The sequence below is a fragment of the Mya arenaria genome, chromosome 8, assembly GCF_026914265.1.
Source record: "Mya arenaria isolate MELC-2E11 chromosome 8, ASM2691426v1".
Classification (NCBI taxonomy): Eukaryota; Metazoa; Mollusca; class Bivalvia; order Myida; family Myidae; genus Mya; species Mya arenaria.
In genome coordinates this window covers 30,292,642-30,315,395 of record NC_069129.1, presented here as the reverse complement: position 1 = coordinate 30,315,395, position 22,754 = coordinate 30,292,642, and the positions used below count along the sequence as shown (strand labels likewise).

At 34.1% G+C, this 22,754-nt stretch overlaps 1 protein-coding gene across 3 annotated transcripts in view; it reads left to right on the top strand.

The window, feature by feature from the left end:
- LOC128244825 (putative tyrosinase-like protein tyr-1) overlaps positions 1–22,754 on the top strand; it is a 38,319-nt gene that overhangs the window by 1,802 nt on the left and 13,763 nt on the right. Inside the window, exon 1 of one of the 3 annotated variants that reach the window (XM_052962916.1) lies at positions 3,468–3,695. The exons of 1 other annotated variant lie outside the window; for it this stretch is intronic. The gene's annotated coding sequence lies outside the window, so the exon portion shown is untranslated. Of the gene's footprint in view, positions 1–3,467; positions 3,696–3,758; positions 3,791–22,754 lie in introns of those variants that run through there. One more of the 3 variants, XM_052962917.1, reaches the window with a different exon arrangement.

Genomic DNA, 22,754 nt, shown 5'->3' with positions numbered 1-22,754 from the left:
ACATCGATAGAGCGTCTTTTCATTTATTACAAACACAATGATATCATGTATACACCGATAAATTGTCTTTTCATTTATTTTTATTTCATATATATTCCATAATCAACAGAATGTTTATAACAAATACAATTCATAAAATCAAATAGATAAGACATTGAAACAACAAGGTCATTTCATGGGTGCATTGCTATTTCAATGATTGTATCTAGGATATTAAGTTTATGAGATTCGGATTTGATTAGCTAAATATATAAATTAAAATATTATAAAGATTTTTCTTTAAAGTTGAACAATGGCAACACTATGGTTTCAAAAATGTGTTTCTTTGTTCTCTGTCTTTTGGACATGCTAAATGAAGATGATATTCTGTCACAGACTTTCATTTTAAACTTCCTCTTTTTTGTGTTTGTATATCTTCCACCGTCAATAGTCAATTGATGCGATGATGTTTAAAAGCATATTTTCAGTGTTTCTCGCAGATAATATATATGTGCTCTTCCCGTTGGAATGTGTGTTTGTGTTTATTTAGCCTAGCTTCTTGATTTAGAGGAATTGTTGTTGTTTTTTAAATAATTGTCAACAATTCTTTTTCGTTTTAGCTCACGACAGGAGTGATTTATTTCTTCTGTTAACCATATAATTCAAATTTCATGCTCATTTATGATAAGTTTTACTGGTGAAACATTATTCTTAGTTGTATACATGTTGTTATATGTCATCGTTTTTAAGTGTTATATACTTTTTTACCCTAGGTGATTCTATACCCAAAATCTTGTCATGTTATACCTTCGATAAATAAATAATGGGGTTCGACCAAGTTCTCCCTAAGGAGCTTCGGAATTTGAAGATTTTTTTACTACTAGCAAGCTCCTAAGAATTCTGTAATGGATTTATTCGTCATATGTGGCCAGGTGTAACCCTGAGACTTCAGAACTGAAATTCAATATTCATCCTACTAATATATCAACTATTTTAATAAATTGAGAAGTAGTCTGGAATAATTTGGGTAGAGATCAAAGCATATTGTGCAATAAGTTATTTTAGTGATCTAAAATAGTTTCCGTTTTTGAATAAACGGATGCCATTAAACTTGAATGATGGAACCACTTCAATCGCTGTGTTATAGACTGTTATTTCAATACGTGTGAATGCATCTGAAATATTTTTGCTGTATAACATACTTTATTACAATACAGACTGTTTAAGGACACTACTGTAGATGTCTTCCGTCTAGAACATTTTAGTACCAGCAGTAAAAATGCACTGATCAGTCAACGACACCGCCTACGTATAGTCATACATCAAACTTTATTACGATAGAGAAACTGTAATATTGGTTATTCATTGACTAATTAAAACATATTTTACTTTTAATGTGTGACAAGTTATCTTTTTTATCCGTTTCATTCAATTTCAATTGTTTATCTTTCCGATAAATAACAAAGAACAAAGGTTCTGCGTATGAAATATTATACAGATATTATCATTTATATACTAGTATAAACGCTTATTTGAAGCAAACGTCGGAAATGTTACACATAGTCTATTTTTTCGCGTGTTATAGTTTTGTAAACGAAAATTCAATTTCGCAAATTCACTCTTGCGCACAATGGCCATAAATTGGCCCAGGGAGAGCATTATTTGATAAGCAGACGAATAGCTATTTGGTTTTTCTTATGAACCCTGTACATAGGAGTGTATTTGAATGAAATCCGACGCTTTTTTTCAATTCAATTCAAGCTTTGGCGCCAAGTTCATAATGCATGTACAAAGTATATGTCCAGTTTCAGAGCAATTTGTCACTAACGGCATGGACCAGTGGCTATATTTTAATACCACTTGCAATTCATTGAGGGCAAAAAGCAAATGCATTATCAATAACGAAACATCATATTAACAGATTATACCATTTAACACATATGAAACCGCAAGAACAAATGTATATCTTTATTACTTTTAAATTGAAGTATCACGTTTCTACGCCTCAAGCGTCACAATTACATTTAACATTGACTTCCATACGTTCTTGAAAATTTCTTGGTTTTATGTACTTAATTTGATTTCGCTGCGTTGTAAAATTGAATAGAATAATAACTTTATTATGTAAGTATGGAGCTATGAAATAAATGTTGTAACAATATTTATTAAAATCTTGACCATTGGTTTTTGAAAGTTATCGGTCAGAGGAATGTACATTTGTATTTCAAATACATTGAGTTACGTAAGAAGTGTGGTTGCTTCTGGGTAGCCTTGTTTGTTTCTAAAAGTGTTTCGAAATCACTGTATTATATTGCATGTTTTCTCACCTGAAGACACCAATGGGGACTGTTGCTAGATAAATTTCTATCTGATAAATCGTGTGGTTTCTTATTAAATATTGTGTTAACATTTATTGACTTAGTTGATCGTATGCTGGAAATCGATTTGTGTATTTTTCCGTAAATGTAACTCCATACAAAGTTTAAAGACTATTCTATCAGGTACAATTTGACAGGTAAAACAGAAATGTCCTTGTAGAGGACAGAACATCAGAAATCAACCGATTTGACGAAATGAAAACGTAGTGTAACTTTAATACAGTACCATACGTAATGTTGCATGCTTCCTATAATTTTTAACGCGATGTTTTATTCGGTAAGAGATCTGTATCGTCACGGCAACCAAGTTTCTATTACCTCCATCAGTTCATTGTTTCGATGTTTTAAATGTGTTCAATGACACATACTAGGTTCATGTGACTACCAATATATTAACTAATCTACAACGGTCGTCTCTGGTTTATCATAATTGCCGTCAGTGCATGCTGTTGAACTGCGTACAATGCATTCTTCATAACGACTTGTGTCATATACGGTCTGGTATACAAAATACAAAAAAAACAAAACATATTATAAATTGCGAAGACTATCAAAGAGACGCATGAGAGTTCATTCATTCATAGTTAATATTCCTTTCAATGTCAAGGTCTGTTCATTCATAAGTGTTTGTTACTCTTGGCTTAATTTTAAATGTCCAAAAAAGAGAACAAGATATGTTTTGGTTTTATTTTATGTTGTTGATATTATAACATTAAGTTAATGATAAATTAAAGATGCGATTGTATATTTATAAAGTTGACCTAAGACGACGTAAAATTTAGTGGTTTAAAATTTAAATTTTAAATATTTCATAAATATGCATATACACTGTCACATCGGGCAAAGTATATGGTTTGCAGTGCATGCGATGTACTCAATATTTCAATGATTTGAGCTGTTGACAGCTTTATGACGTCTAAATTGATGGCCAAAGAAATACTAGCCTGTCAAAAATAGCTACAAACCTTGCGGATACAAAGAATAATAATATATCATTTGCATGTCTTTGTTAGGTTGTATGAAGTCAACGTATGGAAAATAATTATTGGATGCGCCATAAAAACATCACATTTATCTCTGCTTTGTAATTCTTCTTACACGCTTATGATAGCTTCATTATTGAGATGTCTTTTACGACCAAATTGTCTTACGATTTATTGCGAGTGTCTCCGAAATGTTACGAAGGGCTCCGGGGCTTAACGAAGATTATCGAGGCAAGAAAATTGCATTGGATGTTAACAATGACAGCAGAAGAGCAATGTCGCCTGGTGGATGACGCTGAAGTGTTGTGGGATTTTGTCGTCTGCTAATTTTGGACTTTACTTAGCTTAGCCTGCGGTAACGTTAATATTTTTCATTTATAAACCTTAATTGTAAATTGATGGTTATAAAAAATAAATAGTTACAATATTCCTTAACAGATAATAAATGAGGTTAGTTCTGTGTTTACGTAAATTTTAATTATTTCACGTTGCAAATTTATATTCCTTATAAACACTTTATGAACAAAGTGAAAGGTAATTAAGAACATAAATCTTAGCCGAATGCACCGAATGTAGTATGTTTTAACATTATTTAAGAGCTAGATTGATAACTATGATTAAAGGGGAACCACATTGCACTAACTGTTTTCTAATTGTATTTTATTGTGTTTTCTCTTTGTATGCGAATGCATTTTATCTTACAACATTTACGATTCTTTTAGAAAGAGCAGCTTATTTTCAAATGAAATAATCATGGAAACAAACAGTCTCCTTGACGTCTTTCATTTGAGTGTTAAAATAGATTACTTCTTTTCAATTATAATGGCAATTAAATGAATTGTGTAAATATATGTCTTTTAGGGCTTTGGTAAAATGTTTCATCCGTTGCCTTTGATAAAAAAAAATATCATTACTAATTCTGGCATCGCTAAATATTATGCAGATATCTTCTTTGTTCAGTTATAAATTGAAGGCCTAGGCTAGCCTTTTTCTATTAAAACATAAAAAATAAATACACAGTTTCCATAAAAGTCGACTGCAGTTCAAGGAACAGTGCTCGGTTTGCCTACTACGTTCCATATACATTTTAGACAATGCTTATTTGGAATAAATCTATTCTTTTAAAATTTCTAGAAACTGTACAGCAGGGGGCGTTATAACATGCATCATTTACTAATGAATAATGTATCAAAAGTCATAAATGATATAACTATTGCATAAACACTTAAGTAGCAAAAGCATTTAACAAAGACCCATACTAAGATATTCAGACAGTGACCGAGACACACTCAACGTACAAACAGAACATACAGACCTCGCCTGCCTTACATTATTTTTAAAACCAAGTTCAATAATTCTATTGATGTATTTGTTTTCTTTTTCTGAAAATAATATCGTTTTTAACAAACCAAAATGCGACTAAATAGAAAAACTTTTTAAATGTAAAATTTAGCATGAACAAGGAAATGTATGTTTGAGGTGTAATGTTGCACCATGAAACTTATGTTAACATGCGTTTGCCTGCACATATCTGGGAGTTTACTGCCACACTCCTTTCATCTTATTACATGAAAACAAAATAACTTGTTAACAGATGTTTCCCGACAAATAATTTCAGTAGTCATACGCATTACCGTATTAAGTTAATGTTGATTGGTCCATGACAAGGCGCTAACCCTAGTGTTCATCATTACCTGAGGAATATTGTATTTGATGTTTTTTTCTATGATGTAATAAGTGTTTATGGCAATCATATTGTTGTTAATTGATGTTGACGTTCAATTGTTAAACGCCAGAACGTACATTGTTTCTTGAATTAGTTAACGATAGTTTTAATGCTTTACATGAAAGAGAACCTATTAATATATCAATTGAAACAGTTTTAAGAGTAGAGTAGGAAAAAAAATATTTAAAAGTAAACTGAAACATATATTTTAAACAAGCTATTTTGACCTTTGAAATGTGCAAACAAAAAACAATATCACGTCCGATTTGTGTTAAAATAATGACAAAAATTCAAAACTGCAATAACTTGTTAAATAATGTTTGTTCGAACATGTATTTGGTATAAATGTCAATATTAAAGAGATACCAACAAATTAACATTATCACAATATTATATGCTCGCCCGTTACCTCGTGTTGTTTAATCTAAGATAGTATCGTCTTCAATCTTTGTCGGAGGTATTTTTAACTATTTCCAAGTAAATAAGGGATTTCTTGCTACTATATACAGCGTATTGCAGTTATGCGGTCCTGCAACTCTTTGCTATATATTATATCGCCGATGATGTCCAGCAACTCTGCAATATAGAGTACTTGCCGATGTTTTTGTCTCTTGTTGTTCCGTACTTCTTCAGCTATTCAAATATTTCAATGCTGAATGATTTCTGTAATTCGATGTTGACTCTGGTAGGGTATTAACTGTTTACCTGACTCCACCCATGTCAAAGAACCAATTTTGTACTCGAAAAATAATCAATTTCATAATTTAATTAGATGGTTTAGCGCATGACAGACTCATGTCCTTTTATTTTTATATAGGATTAAAGCATTTTTAGCTGAGCCTTAGTGATATACCTAAACAGGACTATATCAATAAGTCCAGCAGCAGTTAATGCCATCAAAACAATACGGCAAAATAAAGATGAGGATTACATCCTTAACAGGATCACTAGAAACACTGCTTATAATATATCATACCCACCTTATAAAAGTGGTTTAGCTAGTAACGATTATTTATCCGTAACCTAAATGTAATTGCATCTGTACCATTAAATGGCATATTAGCCCAAGTATAAAGTATGCATCTTTGTTTAATTCAATAAAATTAATTATGAATTTTAACAAGCATGGTTCACCCCACATTAAGATCAATACAATGTTGCTTTGTACGACATTATTACACAAGCATCACCGCTATTCAGTAAAAACTTTAAATGTGGGTTATGATTTAATAAGCTATTAAAACAAAAGCTTGTAGGTTTTAGGACTTCGAAACCAAAACATCGAATAAAGCAAACTACTTGATTGCATTAAGCTAATCTAATGATACAATATTAGAATATTTTATCGACCATAAACAGAATTACCATCTATAATGTATAAACCCCTGAAAGCAATTAATTTTCTCTTCATCTTTACTATTCCGAATGTCTACTCTATATCTTAAAGAAAATGTATCGAAGATTAAATGATTGCTTGTTTGTGTTTACTCGACTTTTGCTTGCCTTTACCTACGCGGTATGAAGGTTTTGAACTTGAAACTGAGCATAGCATCATTTTCGTTTGATCTGCATTAGCATTGTTATTTGATTTATACGGCTCATGTAGTGACATTTACACCATTCACCGAACTGTCATTGCTTTTATCTTCATGTCATTACGATCAAAGTAATCATCATCATGTACGATCATCATGAATCGACTTCGGTGGGGGAAGTATTGAGCTCTCATACAATGGTTTAAATTCCTCAGTGAGTTCTTTCTTAGTTTTCGCAGACCCTGACTCCAAACGGTTTCCAAAACATTTACCACTGACGCTTTTGGTATTGTAGCGTGGTGTCTCACGTTTGTTGTGTGGATGACACTGCTCCATTAAACATGGTATAAGTTAGATTTCACGCTTCTCAGCTCAACTGTCTCACAAACGTCTTTGATTGGCCGTATTATATACGTATCCATTGCTTGGTGAGGGTGATAAAGAATTCAACACTACGTGGTGCAACGAAATCGTTAGCGTCCCTAAAACGAGGACCAAACAGGTGACACAACGAGAGACACACAACGCCACTAGTCAACAGACACAGATTATATAAATATTATATTAAAAATATTTCCATCTTAGACAGGTCTGTGGAAAAAAGAGGTTGGTACTAAGTGGCGTTGCCAGGTTCGCACCAACCATTGCTTTCAACTAACAATCTCAATTAAAATATACTTCTTTAAGCGAGATCCTTTCAGAAGATTGGAAAACCGCTTGAAGGCCATCAGTGCAATTAGTAGGAGATGTACAGCAGTGGATTGCACTGCCAAACATTCCTTAAACTAGGCCTTTAAGCAATTGGAAACCCGTTGCCAGGAACTCGCAGAACCGATGTGAAAAAAATGATGATTGGGTTATGTTCACGTATTATTTGCCCAAAACCTTCTCAATTATTTTTAAGATCACCTTGACATAGACAGAAACATATATGGCTAAGTGCTAATGTTACGACAATATATAAAAGCGTGAACGTGGGGGAAAAGGCTGACAACTAATTTATGAGGACTTAGACTACCAAGTGACAAAACGGATGTTTAGATATAAACTTCCGTTCTCTGCGCTATTTCTGACACAAAATGCTATGGAAATAAATTACATTTATGTCAAAAACCCGTAAAATATTCATTAAATGATAAACAGCTTTACAGAGATCGAGGAGGTGCTGTTTCCATAAATGGACATGACCCTGACACTTAAACATAACGTACTTAATTCAAAATGACAGCTTTAAAAAGAAATAGCATGATATACTCATGTGACTTTTTATGTGACTTTTGGGCTTGTACTTGGGAGTTTTGATTGTATTAAAAAGCCCAGTAGTCGAACATTCAAAAATAAACCTTGTTAAGGGGCTCATGGCAAGGGCCCTAACGACAATGAACGAGAGACACAAACGTATAAACATCACATATACACAGACAAACTACACACTCACTAAAATACATTTACGATAAATGATGGAAGTAATGAATTAAAAGTGTTTATACGGATAGACTATTCACACCAGCGTCGATAGCATACTTGTGTTTATATTGACTAAATAATTTACCCACTGTTTAACGATATAAGCAACGTTGTATTAAATAAAGTTGAAATACTCTAATCGAACAATTAACATATTACTAGTCTGATGCTGTCATGTTTGTTTATAGCGATAAAGCATTATTGAACATTTATAAGGATGTAAGCAATACCGACAATGTGTCTTTATTGTATAATCGAACATTATACAGCGACTTAAAACAAACAAACGATCCTTAAAAATTACTACAATAAATTAAATATTATTTTTCAACATTATTTAAGAAGTAATCTAATGCACATGACTTTGTAAACAGATAATCTCGTGTGTGTGCGTGCGTGCGTGCATGCGTGCGTGCGTGTGTGTGCGCGCGCGCGCGTGTGGGTGCGTGCGCGCATGCGTGTGCGTGTGTGTCTGTGTGCCTAATCTTTTTTATCTGACTATATCCTGTAATTGTTACTTAAGCTTGATGTTGCTGTGAGTCGCTGCTGTATTTATTTGTTCAGTCTCATAATTGGTACATAGATAAAAGTGTAGCCTTAATTATTATTATTATTATTTCTACTTTATTGATTATTTGTTTGTTTGTTTATTTAGCTAAAGGTACACATATGATGTTCATTACTTTTTATTTCTCTTTTACGTCGATTTGTAAGCATTTTGATACTTGTTTTCTTTCTAGACAAAGGTGTTTTTTTTTTTGTTTGTTTGTTTTTTAATATATAATAATAAAACCGTTGTAAAGGTACACGTTCAAACACATTGCTCAAAATCTGTATTTGTTTTGTTTTTGTTTTCTTATTTTTTCTTTGTTGTTTAAATTTTATTGATACTTGTTAAAAACCAGACTGGATTTTTTAGTGTTTAATCAACAGATAATGACAACAATGCACCTCTCGTATTTCTCGTATACTTACTATATCACATATTTCAATCTTAACTTATACTTTTCAACTCCATGGAGTTTACCATCTTTAACATACTGGCAACTTAAAATGTATTATGTATTTATAAATGTCCCCTCCACATATATCAACAGTTTTGCTATGGCAATGTATTTCTTCAATTATCTTCCTTTTCTTCATATTTTTGTTTTGTCACACACACACACTGTCATCGATCATCGATTCACTGTTGGTGCGATATTGTTGGGTAATCGGACGCCCCTTCAATTTCAGTTGGCGACAGATTATGATTTAACGACCAACTTTCTAGATGCTAATCTCAAATAGTTTTTCTTATTTAACTCGCCAACTTGTAGCATCCCTGGCTTCATTAATGTACTTTGTTCTAGTTTTCATGTACATCGCCACACTGCTCATCAGCAGATCGGGCGATATTGAGCTTAATCCTGGTCCTTCTACAAACTCTGATAGCTTGAACTCCTCATTAAATTCATATGCAGCACTAACCAATAGTGGTCTGAGCATCATGAATCTGAACATACAAAGTCTGAAACCAAAACTTGACATTCTAACAGTAGAAGCACAACCGTACGATATTCTTGTCCTTACTGAAACATGGCTGTCAAATAAAATTTCAGACAAAGATGTCGAACTCCCAAACTTTAAAAAACCATTTCGTTATGACAGAAACGATCGTCTTGGTGGGGGTGTCGCAATATATGTCCGAGATACTCTGCATGCAATTCAACGAAATGATCTTGATGTTAATGGTGTCGAAGCGGTTTGGGTTGAAATACATGTATGCCAGCGCAAATTACTTGTGGGCGGAATCTATCGACCTCCTAACTCAAACAACACACAGTGGCTTAACATGGAACATTCACTCGACCAAGCATTCAACCAGCATGTTGACAACATACTTGTAGCAGGTGATTTTAACATCAACATTAGCTTGAATTCGTCAAATAAAATGTGTAGATTGATAGACTCCCTAAATTCTGAACAGCTCATTAACTCACCAACTCACTTCACCGAGCACTCTAGTTCACTTATTGACCTCATGTTCATTAAACACACTAATCAAGTTATTTCAAGTTTCGTCGCAGATCCTTTTGTTCCAAATCTTGTCCGGTTTCACTGTCCGACTGTTGCTGTCTTAAAATTCACAAAACCTAAGCAGACTCACTTTCAGCGCCAAATATGGTTATATGACAAAGGCGATTATGTAAAATATAACGATAAACTCAGATCCACCGACTGGTCGTTCATCGAAAACAATCAAAATCTAGATGCTACGGCAGACACAATCGCTAGCTCAATCTTAAAATCAGCCTCTGAGAGTATTCCAAATAAAAACGTAACTATTCGTCCAGGCGACGTTCCTTGGATAAACAAAGAGGTAAAACAACGAATCAGAAAACGTAACAAATTACACCGAAAAGCTAAACTTTCAAATAATGCACTGGCTTGGGAACAATTCAGAAACTATCGCAACGAAACAACAAATATAATTCGAAAAATTAAAAAGGAATACGAACATAAAATAATAAACAAAATTAACTCTGATAACATAACAACTAAAGTATGGTTCAAACTAGCTAAACAACTAACTCAAAAACAAACATCTTCACCAATTCCAACTCTTATTGATGGAACAATTAAGGCAGAGTCCGATGAAGAAAAGGCAGACCTTCTAAACTCATACTTTAGCAAACAATCAACCATAGAACCCCAGCAACATCCCCCTTTTACAGTTGAGAACGTTCCATCCACTTTCCTCTCACAAATATTGTTGACAAGCCAGGACGTTAGAGATGCAATTTCCTGTATTGATCCTAGTAAAGCCAGTGGTCCTGACTCGATTAGTCCTAAACTTATTAAAGAGGGCAAAGACGAACTTGCTGTGCCTCTCTCGAAATATTTTAACAGATTGTTGGCAAACTCTACCTTCCCTTCTCCATGGAAGTTGGCGAACGTCTGCCCCATTTTCAAAAAATCTGATCCATCTAGTCCCTGCAATTATAGACCAATATCACTTCTAAGTTGTATTGGCAAACTCATGGAGCGCTGTATCCACAAACACCTCTACAACTACGTCATCTCGAATACAATACTTACATCCTTCCAATCTGGTTTCATCAAAGGCGATTCTAGCGTCAACCAGTTAGCTTTCTTTTACAACGACGTCAGCAAAGCCTTAGATGAAGGGAAAGAAGTAAGGGCTGTCTTTTGTGACGTTTCAAAGGCGTTCGACCGAGTCTGGCATCATGGCCTTATTCATAAGCTGTCATCCATTGGTATAAGTGGTTCACTTCTCCATTGGTTTTCCTCTTATCTTTCTGACCGCAAACAACGGGTAGTCCTATCCAACTCTGCTTCAGGAATCCTCACTATCAACGCTGGTGTTCCTCAAGGATCTATCCTTGGACCATTGCTCTTCCTTATTTTCATTAATGACATTGTCAATGACATTAAGGCAAACATACGCTTATTCGCAGATGACACCAGTCTTTACATTATTGTCGAAGATCCCGTATCTTCTGCAGCCGACCTTAACCATGATCTATCTCAAATATCATCTTGGTCGAAGAAATGGCTAGTAACTTTTAATCCATCCAAGACAGAATCTGTTCTCTTTTCTCGTAGACGTCAACAACAAAATCAACCCCCACTTTATCTCGACAATGTACCCATATCTCAAATCAGCACTCATAAACATCTTGGGGTAACCTTCTCTTCAGATGGCAAATGGCAATCCCACATATCTTCAAACGTCAACAAGGCATGGCAGAGAATTGGTATTCTTAGGACGTTAAAGTTTGTAATTTCCCGTGCAGCCTTGGACAAAATGTATGTCACTTTTATTAGACCTTTACTCGAGTATGCCGATGTTGTCTGGGACAATTGTAGTAATGAATTAAAAAATGATATCGAAGCTGTCCAACACGAGGCGGCTAGAATTGTAACCGGTGCTACCAAACTTTGTAGTATTGAGCGGCTTATAGCTGACGTTAACTGGGATACACTTGCGGAAAGGAGACGCAAACATCGCCTCATTCTGTTCTTTAAAATGAAAAATGGTCTTTCTCCAGAGTATCTTACAAATCTAATTCCTCAGCCGAGAGCTCAGCCATATGCCCTACGAAATCGCTCAGAAGTTCCAGTCATCCCTTGTAAAACTCAAGCCTATGCTACTTCATTTCTACCCCTGACTATTCGCCAGTGGAACTCACTTCCTGAAGATATCAGACATGCACCTACTCTCAGCGAGTTTAAATCACAATTTAACACGAAACCAAAGAAATCACAACTCCTGTATAATGTAGGAAACAGACAACACCAAGTTAATCATGCTCGTCTGCGATTAGGATGTAGCTCATTAAATTATGACCTTCACAGAAGAAATATTATTCCTTCTCCCCTTTGTGCTTGTGGCGCCGTTGAAACTGTGTCACATTATCTCACTCAGTGTCCTAGATATCAATTAATGCGTAACCGTTTTATCCATGATTTACCTTGTGCTGCTACTGTAGAAAATCTTCTTTTCGGTAATGATCGCCTTACCCTTGATGCTAATTCAAGCTTGTTTTTAAAAGTCCAGAGATTCATTACAGCATCAAAGCGTTTTGATGCCTAACAGTCGACCCCATTGGTGTATCGATCGCTTTTCATCGGGACAGTGTGTGTGACAGAATATTTTTGCGTTTTTTTTCTTTTTGTTTGTTTGTCTTTTTAATAGTTATCTTATTATTCCAAAACATTCAAATTAAATGTAAATAATAGTTTGAACAGTTATTAAACTAATATATTTCGTCAAACTGTTCACTTCACATCATACACTGACTTTTCTATGCATTTCGTTACTGTACACTGCTACATGGAAAGGAATTAATATAAGCAATTACATTGCTTGTTTTCCGATCCATTTCATCATACTATTGCTGTACTGTTATTTTTGTATATACGAACTGAATAAAATATGTTTAAACTAATGAATTAAAACACAGGTTCACTTGAACACGAGTCATTGTAGCCAACAAACCTATTGTTTATGCTTCCGAGGCGTATCCTCCATCACATATACACAGCATTTCAAATCGTTTTCCTTTTAAATCTGCGTATTAAATAGAATTGCATTATAGGAAAGCAATGCTTAAATTTCATGTTGCAATTTGTTGTTCTCATTCTGAGAGTGAGAAAACGTTTAGTGATATATTTTTTTATTTATGAGTAGGTATGTCGTTCAATGCCTTCAATGTGATTATTTTACTTGTTGGATGGTATGTCGTTCAAAGCATGGAATGTGATTGTTTTACTTGTTATAAAGTATGTCGTTCAAAGTCTAAGATGTGAATGATTTTCGTGTTTGAGAGTTTGTCGTTCAAAGCTTAGAATGTTATTGTTTATTTTGTTAGAAGGTATGTCGATCTTAATGGATAATGTAATTGCTTTACTTGTTAGAGGGTATGCCTATCTAAGCGTGCAGTGGAGAATGTGATTGTTCTAGTTGTGGGAGTTTATTTTGTTCAAAGCGTAGAATGTAATTGTAATGCTTGTGGGAAGGTATTTCGTTCAAAGGGCAACATGGGATTGTTTAAAGGGTGGAGTGTGTTTTGTTTTTTTCAAGTCACATTCTATGCTTTGAACGATCCCCCGAACTTAGTTCGAGGGTTTATCGTTCAAAGCATAGAATGTGACTGTTTTACTTGTGGGAGGGTATGTCATTCAAAGCGTAAAATGTGCATTTTTAATTGTGGTAGGGTATGTTGTTTAGAGCCAAGAATGTAATTGTATAACTTGTGGGCGGGTATGTCGCTCAAAGCGTAAAATTTGAGTGTTTAGCTTTTAGGAGGATATGTCTTTCAAGCGAAGAGTTTGATTTCGTTTCACTATTTCGATGGTATTTCGTTCAAAGTCTAGAATTTGATAGTTTTACTTGTTGGAGGGTATGTCGTTCATAGAATATAATGTGTTGGAGGGTATGTCGTTCATAGAATATAATGTGTTGGAGGGTATGTCGTTCATAGAATATAATATGTTGGAGGGTATGCCGTTCATAGAATATAATGTGTTGGAGGGTATGCCGTTCATAGAATATAATATGTTGGAGGGTATGCCGTTCATAGAATATAATGTGTTGGAGGGTATGCCGTTCATAGAATATAATATGTTGGAGGGTATGTCGTTCATAGAATATAATATGTTGGAGGGTATGCCGTTCATAGAATATAATGTGTTGGAGGGTATGCCGTTCATAGAATATAATATGTTGGAGGGTATGTCGTTCATAGAATATAATATGTTGGAGGGTATGTCGTTCATAGAATATAATATGTTGGAGAGTATGTCGTTCATAGAATATAATATGTTGGAGGGTATGTCGTTCATAGAATATAATATGTTGGAGGGTATGTCGTTCATAGAATATAATATGTTGGAGGGTATGTCGTTCATAGAATATAATATGTTGGAGAGTATGTCGTTCATAGAATATAATATGTTGGAGGGTATGTCGTTCATAGAATATAATATGTTGGAGGGTATGTCGTTCATAGAATATAATATGTTGGAGGGTATGTCGTTCATAGAATATAATATGTTGGAGGGTATGTCGTTCATAGAATATAATATGTTGGAGAGTATGTCGTTCATAGAATATAATATGTTGGAGGGTATGTCGTTCATAGAATATAATTTGTTGGAGGGTATGTCGTTCATAGAATATAATTTGTTGGAGGGTATGTCGTTCATATAATATAATTTGTTGGAGGGTATGTCGTTCATAGAATATAATATGTTGGAGGGTATGTCGTTCATAGAATATAATATGTTGGAGGGTATGTCGTTCATAGAATATAATATGTTGGAGGGTATGTCGTTCATAGAATATAATATGTTGGAGGGTATGTCGTTCATAGAATATAATTTGTTGGAGGGTACGTCGTTCATAGAATATAATGTGTTGGAGGGTATGTCGTTCATAGAATATAATATGTTGGAGGGTATGTCGTTCATAGAATATAATTTGTTGGAGGGTATGTCGTTCATAGAATATAATTTGTTGGAGGGTATGTCGTTCATATAATATAATTTGTTGGAGGGTATGTCGTTCATAGAATATAATATGTTGGAGGGTATGTCGTTCATAGAATATAATATGTTGGAGGGTATGTCGTTCATAGAATATAATATGTTGGAGGGTATGTCGTTCATAGAATATAATGTGTTGGAGGGTATGTCGTTCATAGAATATAATATGTTGGAGGGTATGTCGTTCATAGAATATAATATGTTGGAGGGTATGTCGTTCATAGAATATAATGTGTTGGAGGGTATGTCGTTCATAGAATATAATATGTTGGAGGGTACGTCGTTCATAGAATATAATATGTTGGAGGGTATGTCGTTCATAGAATATAATGTGTTGGAGGGTATGCCGTTCATAGAATATAATGTGTTGGAGGGTATGCCGTTCATAGAATATAATGTGTCAGAGGGTATGCCGTTCATAGAATATATTGTGTCAGAGGGTACGTCGTTCATAGAATATAATATGTTGGAGGGTATGTCGTTCATAGAATATAATGTGTTGGAGGGTATGCCGTTCATAGAATATAATGTGTTGGAGGGTACGTCGTTCATAGAATATATTGTGTCAGAGGGTATGTCGTTCATAGAATATAATATGTTGGAGGGTACGTCGTTCATAGAATATAATATGTTGGAGGGTATGTCGTTCATAGAATATAATATGTTGGAGGGTACGTCGTTCATAGAATATAATATGTTGGAGGGTACGTCGTTCATAGAATATAATGTGTTGGAGGGTACGCCGTTCATAGAATATATTGTGTCAGAGGGTATGTCGTTCATAGAATATAATATGTTGGAGGGTACGTCGTTCATAGAATATAATATGTTGGAGGGTATGTCGTTCATAGAATATAATATGTTGGAGGGTACGTCGTTCATAGAATATAATATGTTGGAGGGTATGCCGTTCATAGAATATAATGTGTCAGAGGGTATGCCGTTCATAGAATATATTGTGTCAGAGGGTATGTCGTCCATAGAATTATAATGTGTCGGAGGGTATGCCGTTCATAGAATTATAATGTGTATGTCGTTCATAGAATATTATGTGTTTGAGGGTATATCATTCAAAGCCAAGAATGTGATTGTTTAACTTGTGGGCGGGTATGTCGTTCAAATGAAGAATATGTTTAACCTTATGGAGGGTATGTAGTTAAAAGCGTAACATATGATAGCTTAAACTTGTATGAAGGTATGCCGTTCAGAGAGCAGAATGTGATTGTTTTAGTTGGTGTAGGGTATATCGCCTGTGGGAGGGTATGTCACTGAAAGCGTACAATAATATTGTTATACTGTTGGGAGTGTACTTCTTACAAATCATAGAATGTGATAGTTTAACAGCTGGTATGTAGATCAAAGCTAGGAATGTGTCATTTTCAAATGTTGGGTATGTGTTCAAAAGACAATAAAATGATATGTTCACTTCTGTTGGGAAATGTGTTTCAAAGCCAAGAATGAAAAGTACATGTGTTTAAGTTTTGCTTCATTTAGATATTTACTTTGGCTGTTTTGTTTCAGATCTAAAATTGGTTCTAATTCATTCATGAATGTGGTTGGAAAAGTTGTCTTTTATTTTAATATCCTATGTTTAAAATGGATGTCTTTTATTTCGATTCACGACAAAGATGACGAATGATGAGGGTCTTAACCCATCCAAACGTTCAATTTGGGATCAGTTGTCATCGAACATGTCATCATTGCGCTCTGACCGCGGGTCATGTTAGGATTTTGACAGTTATTTCCTTATAAAAATAGCTGAATATTCACCATCTATTGGCCAAGTTTCGTCAGATTTATGACACGTTTTATATGATATCGTAATGTATGAGTCTTTTTTATTTATCCTTTTGTGTTTTTATCAAATTATAGAGGTAAGCACACCTTCAAAAAGCGTGCAATGTCTATATAAATTATATTCTCTCAATTATTCATCAACATTCATTAAAACAATTATATTACAAATACATTCAGACCTGTTTTGGTCATCAACATATTTGTACAGACACAATATTGAATATATTTGGTTGCATCATAAGTACAATTACAAATATACATGTTAAGATACATGTATCGGTTAGTATTTTGGGAATTTGAGTGTTACTTTGCACATGCTTGCCAGTATTCGTAAAACTTCTTTAGTCATTTCTTGACTTAAGTCAATTTCCTTGACTTTACATAGTGAAATTAAAATAAGTGATTTCACCTTAAAAATATGTACATTTGATAAAATCATTAAAAATATTGTATTTAAGATATTATTTAGTAAGTATATCGTATGATAAGAGAGATATTTAAGTTTAAAAAAAAACTTAAGTTAGGAAATGACTTAGGATGATATATGATATTTATGATATTTATTCAGCATTAGATATCGATTGTTATACTCGTATGGCATATGCATTGAATCATCTGTAAACACTGTAAATGTATGTTTTGTCCACATGAGCCATGCCCTTCTTGATATTCTGTAAATAAAATTCTAAATTTCTATATGAAAACATGCTCTGGTGTATATCTCTGACAATGCTTAGTACTACCTTTATGTTTAAATTGAATATTATGCTAGCTGTAAATGTTAATACATGTGCCATTTAATTAAGATATTTCAACAATTTTATTTTTGTTAACTTTGGCACACATAAAAAGGATAACCGCTTGGAAGAGAACATCGTTGAGTCATATAGGAAATAAAAACAGACATCATGCACTTTCGACACCGGTTTTGTTAAACTAGAAAGTTATAACGTTATATAATTATTTTTTCTTCCTTATTATTTTTACGGAATGTCATTGAGGTGGAATCATAACAATCATAAATTCCAAAATATAGTGGCAGATTGGCTCACTAGAACGCAGAACTTAACGGATTTGTGCAATAAAGGTGTCATTAACTACAAACGCTTCCCGGCTTGGGCGCATATGAGTTTGGTTTGTGGTCACCAAGCCGGACTAGTGGGTTTTCTCCGGGTTCTCCGGTTTCCCCCACAACACAAGACCACACTCTCACATAAAATCGTGCCAACGAGAGTAATTAATATAACGTTGTAATAACTTGTTTTACAATCGTTGTAAAATAAATATGTTTAAAGTAAAGTAACGACAAACGCTTCAGGTGAAGTATTTTTGGTCGCTGCAAAAAGCAATGTTTTATCATGGTTTTTAGCTCGACTGAAAAAAGTCACGCTGGAGTCGTTGTCGTCGTTTGCGTCGTAGTGCAAACATTTAAGCTCGGCCTTAATTAAAAAAAAGTATAAAGCATTCAAATGAAACTTGGTATACATGTTCCCAGAGATATTACGCCCATGCATAGCAAGGCCCATAACTCTGGTTTTAATAATTGCTGAGTGCATTACTCGCCTTCGACTGAAAAAAGAACAGACGAGCGTTGACGTTCTGGTCAACGACGCTCTTGTTTAAGGTTGCATAGTTCACTGTCTCAACAGTAAATCACGAGCATAACGCACACTGACTTACAAACCCCAGAGGGCACTGCGAGATATGACAGCCACCATAAAACCCATTATTAAATATTATTACAGTTGCAAACGTATTAATTGTTCATCACTCAAGCAGAAGTATGTTTATGACGTACAGACAAGGGGTCCGGCTGTTGATGTGTATTTGCAGCTTGATACTAGTTTTTTTGAGACGTATTAATTAATGTCTGACAGATGCTGAGAAGGGTTTTCAAAACATTTCGTAATATATACAGCTGACTCGCCTCAAGGTAGAATTAAAGCTGCACTCTCACAGATTGACCGTTTTGACAATAAATTATTTTTTGTTTCAAAATCAGCTGATTTTGGCATCAATGCCTTCAATTCAGTATTTAATGATAACTCATGAAAAGAACCGATCTCAATTGGTTGAAAAACTTCCGAAAAAATCATTTTTCTTAAAGCGTAAATAACGCTTTTTGCCATAAAAATCAACTTTTGAAGGTAATTATATGAAGAACTGCGATCTGATCTGATGTCAGCAATCTTTTATCACTGGTTTCCAGACATTTACGCAAAAAATTGCTCATTCCCAGAAAAAGAAAAAAAAGTTGTCAAAGGGTCAATCCGTGAGAGTGCAGCTTTAAAGGCGTACAACACAGGTAGTTGCAAAACTTCTTTTATTTGAATGCATTATCATGTTCAATTGTTTAGACTTCAATGATAAAAAACAACATGGTTTAGGTATAGATAAAATATTAACGATTTTTGGCGCTTTTTTAATTGGGGAAAATGCGACCACGTAGCTATTAATTAAAAAAAAAAAGCATTTATAAACGCTAATATTTCTTATTTGTACATAAATCATATGCTTTTATTGGTTTTATCATTAAAATCATATGAATTAAACATGGAAATGCATTAAAATTAAAAAAAAGTGTTTTCCATCACCTTATACATGTATTATGCGCATTTAACACCAGGCTGTCGCTATTCGTTACAAATGTCGTCATAAATTCATGAATGCCTTAATTAAAAGCCAAACATATAAACATTAATAAACATTAATAAAAAAATATGACTCAAATACATAAACACATTCAAACATTGCATGGTAGGTCATTGTAAAATAAATACAGATTATTTGATAAATGTATGTTGTTCTTTTTTCTACGGAGTATTAAAATAATTTCTTGTTAAAAGCACAAACAGGTGGAAGAATTGTCTAAAATCTTGTTAAAAACGCTGCAAATCAAAAGTGTATCCTTTAAACTTCCAGAGCAGTGACGATTTTAAAGTTTTCAACGATGACGTTAACAAATGTTGTTAACTTTTATAAAAAAACTGAACAATCGGCCTATTTCGTAAGACAAGAAAAAATATGATTAATTTTCAACCACTTGCATTGTTCTAGTTTGCGGATATAAAAGCGGACAACAGAAGCTTACTTTTTTATGTATTTGTTGAAATAAATGAGTCTCAGTTCCGGAGCACTTTAGTAGAAGGTTATAAAGTAGCAAGACATTAAACTCAACACTAATGACTTTTTCAAGCGCAAAAATTACAACCTTGACAATGCATTTTTGTCTGAAATGAGTACGTGTTGAATAAGATTGATTGTGTTGTTGTTTGTCGACTTAGTTTAAAGCTGCACTCTCACAGATTGACCGTTTTGACAACTTTTTTGGTGGGGTATGGGCGAAATAAGACATGTCGAAGCAAAACAAATATTCAGAGTACCGCGATGAATGGCATATAGAATTATAGATTGTTTTACTTGACCGAAATTTTGTAGAGCAGGGAACGTTTTCATAAACCATCTTAAGTCATTGCCTAACTTAAGTAGTTATTTCAAATTTCATAATCAAATGTAAAAAAAAAGTATCGGACGGGTGTTTTAAACATTTTTTTTATTGCATAAGGTAAATTAAACACGGATATGAAAGGGAAAACTCCTATGAACCGGAAAAAATCCTTGAAGGTCTGGTTACTGGTTATATATCATTGGAACTATATTGCATAATAATTCTATAAATCAGATACTACAGAGGAGGGAATTCATATGTTAATACATAATTAGTTCAGTGCGGTTTTCTTCCTTCTGCATGCACTGCTCTAGCTTTGAAAATAGCTAATTGGACGAAATATACCCAGTAGCATTGTATGTAAGGTGAATGGACATATATCCTTTATCATTATCCATTAATATAGACCTCAGATTGTTTGAAACGTATATTGGCGTTCACACTCCAACTTCTTGGAAAGCCGGGTCATTTTCCTCTGTGTTGCTATGTATGTGTGTTTAAGTTAAAAACATATCCACCTTTGCATATGTAAGTCATATGCTTATAAACATTCCAATGATTCTTATTTCCATACAGTACTGTTACGGATGATTGGTTTGAATATACACATACGTAAATAATTTTTTATACTCTCTTTGTTTAAGCTATGATCTAAATTGAAAGAGTATTTTCTATACGACAATTGTGTTCACATTCCTTTACAAATTTGAAGTTAGTACACATAAGAGAATAACACACTTCTATAAAAGTTGAAGCTGAATAACACCTTTTGCGCATGGAATACACCCAATCAGTATATATGGTGGGTGGGTTTGGATGTGAGTAGGTTTTGAGTGGTGAGTAAATGAGTGGGCGGCGAGTGTGTCGGCAGAATGGATGTGTGGACGGGCAGGCGTGAGAGCGATCGAGCGAGCAAGCGAGTACCATGCTGTCATGCATATGATGTTTTTTAAATATCACGTAGAAGGAATCATCACTCAAGCCATTTAGCAGTACCAGTGCTTTGATTAGCTGGGAAATGACTTCAGGTGTTTTATAAATAATAGCCCAGATATGTTGTCCTTTTTTAACCACACCACCAGTCTAATTAGACGCTAATGAAACGGGGTTGCGCCTGTAAATGACGATCATAAGCATAATGCTCTTTATTGAAAAGGCCGCGTACCCTGTGCACATCTAGACTGGTACCCTATGTTACTTCTTGTGCAAAGTTCATGAAACTTCACCCATACTTCGTTTATTAATCGGTGGCCTTAGAAGTGGAGCTTCTCTTGATTTTTTTCTGCAAATGATTTAGACATTGGGACATGTAATAGAAATGCAGTTTATTACATACTAGTGTCCCAAAACCTTCCATTTGATTTACATTAAGCAATATATTGTTGTATAGTTAGCATTAATTTGTCATTTATTTGAAATATGACATTTATTATTCATTTCAAAAGTGTAGTTATGTGACACAAACGCGTTAATTGATTTACATAAGTCCTAAATCTTACTCTCGTTTGTGTATGATTAACTTAATTTATGAGACCATGCAATGACATCTCTCAGATAGATTCTGCGCCTCCAAAACTTCTTTTATTTATTTTATTTTATTTTCCAAAATTTGAACAAAACATCATTATACTAATGCCTTATACACCAAACAATCTGTTTACCGATTAACATTTATTTTGATAACGATTAATACATTCTTGAAGAAATGTTCTTCGGAAGCAGAGTATGAAAACATATTTTTACACGCACGCATACCTGCATGACGTAGTGCACAAACAGTAGCCCATATGTACACATCCCTGCATGACGTAGTACACAAACAGTAGCCCACACGTACACATACCTGCATGACGTAGTGCACAAACAGTAGCCCACACGTACGCATACCTGTATGACGTAGTTCACAGACAAAAGCTCACACGTACATATACCCGTACAAGTAGTGCTACATAAGGTCTCTAACATAATTTGTTGAAGATGTTTGTACGTTTGTTTTAGTGTGTTTTTGTGCTTCAAAGAGATCTATCTCTCTCTCACACACACAATGCATTCATCCGTCACAACTGTTGGTATGGGCGGTTATAAGTCTTCTAATCTTTGTCTTCAAAGAAGTTATAATTATTTTCTGATCGTTTGGAATCGTTCACCATTCCCTTGTGTTACTTGTAAGTAAAATGTATGCACGCACAAATTTACTAGTACTTAGTTTTTTACAACAACTTTATTATATAAAGTCATACGCTGCTTTAGAACATAAAAGTCAAAACAATAATTATGCTCGTTTGTCAGAGAACCATGAAATCACGATATGTTGGCGCTAAACGTGCAAGAAACAGGTAGAATTAATGATAACGCGAGACCTCATTATCATACATTTCAATTTTATTT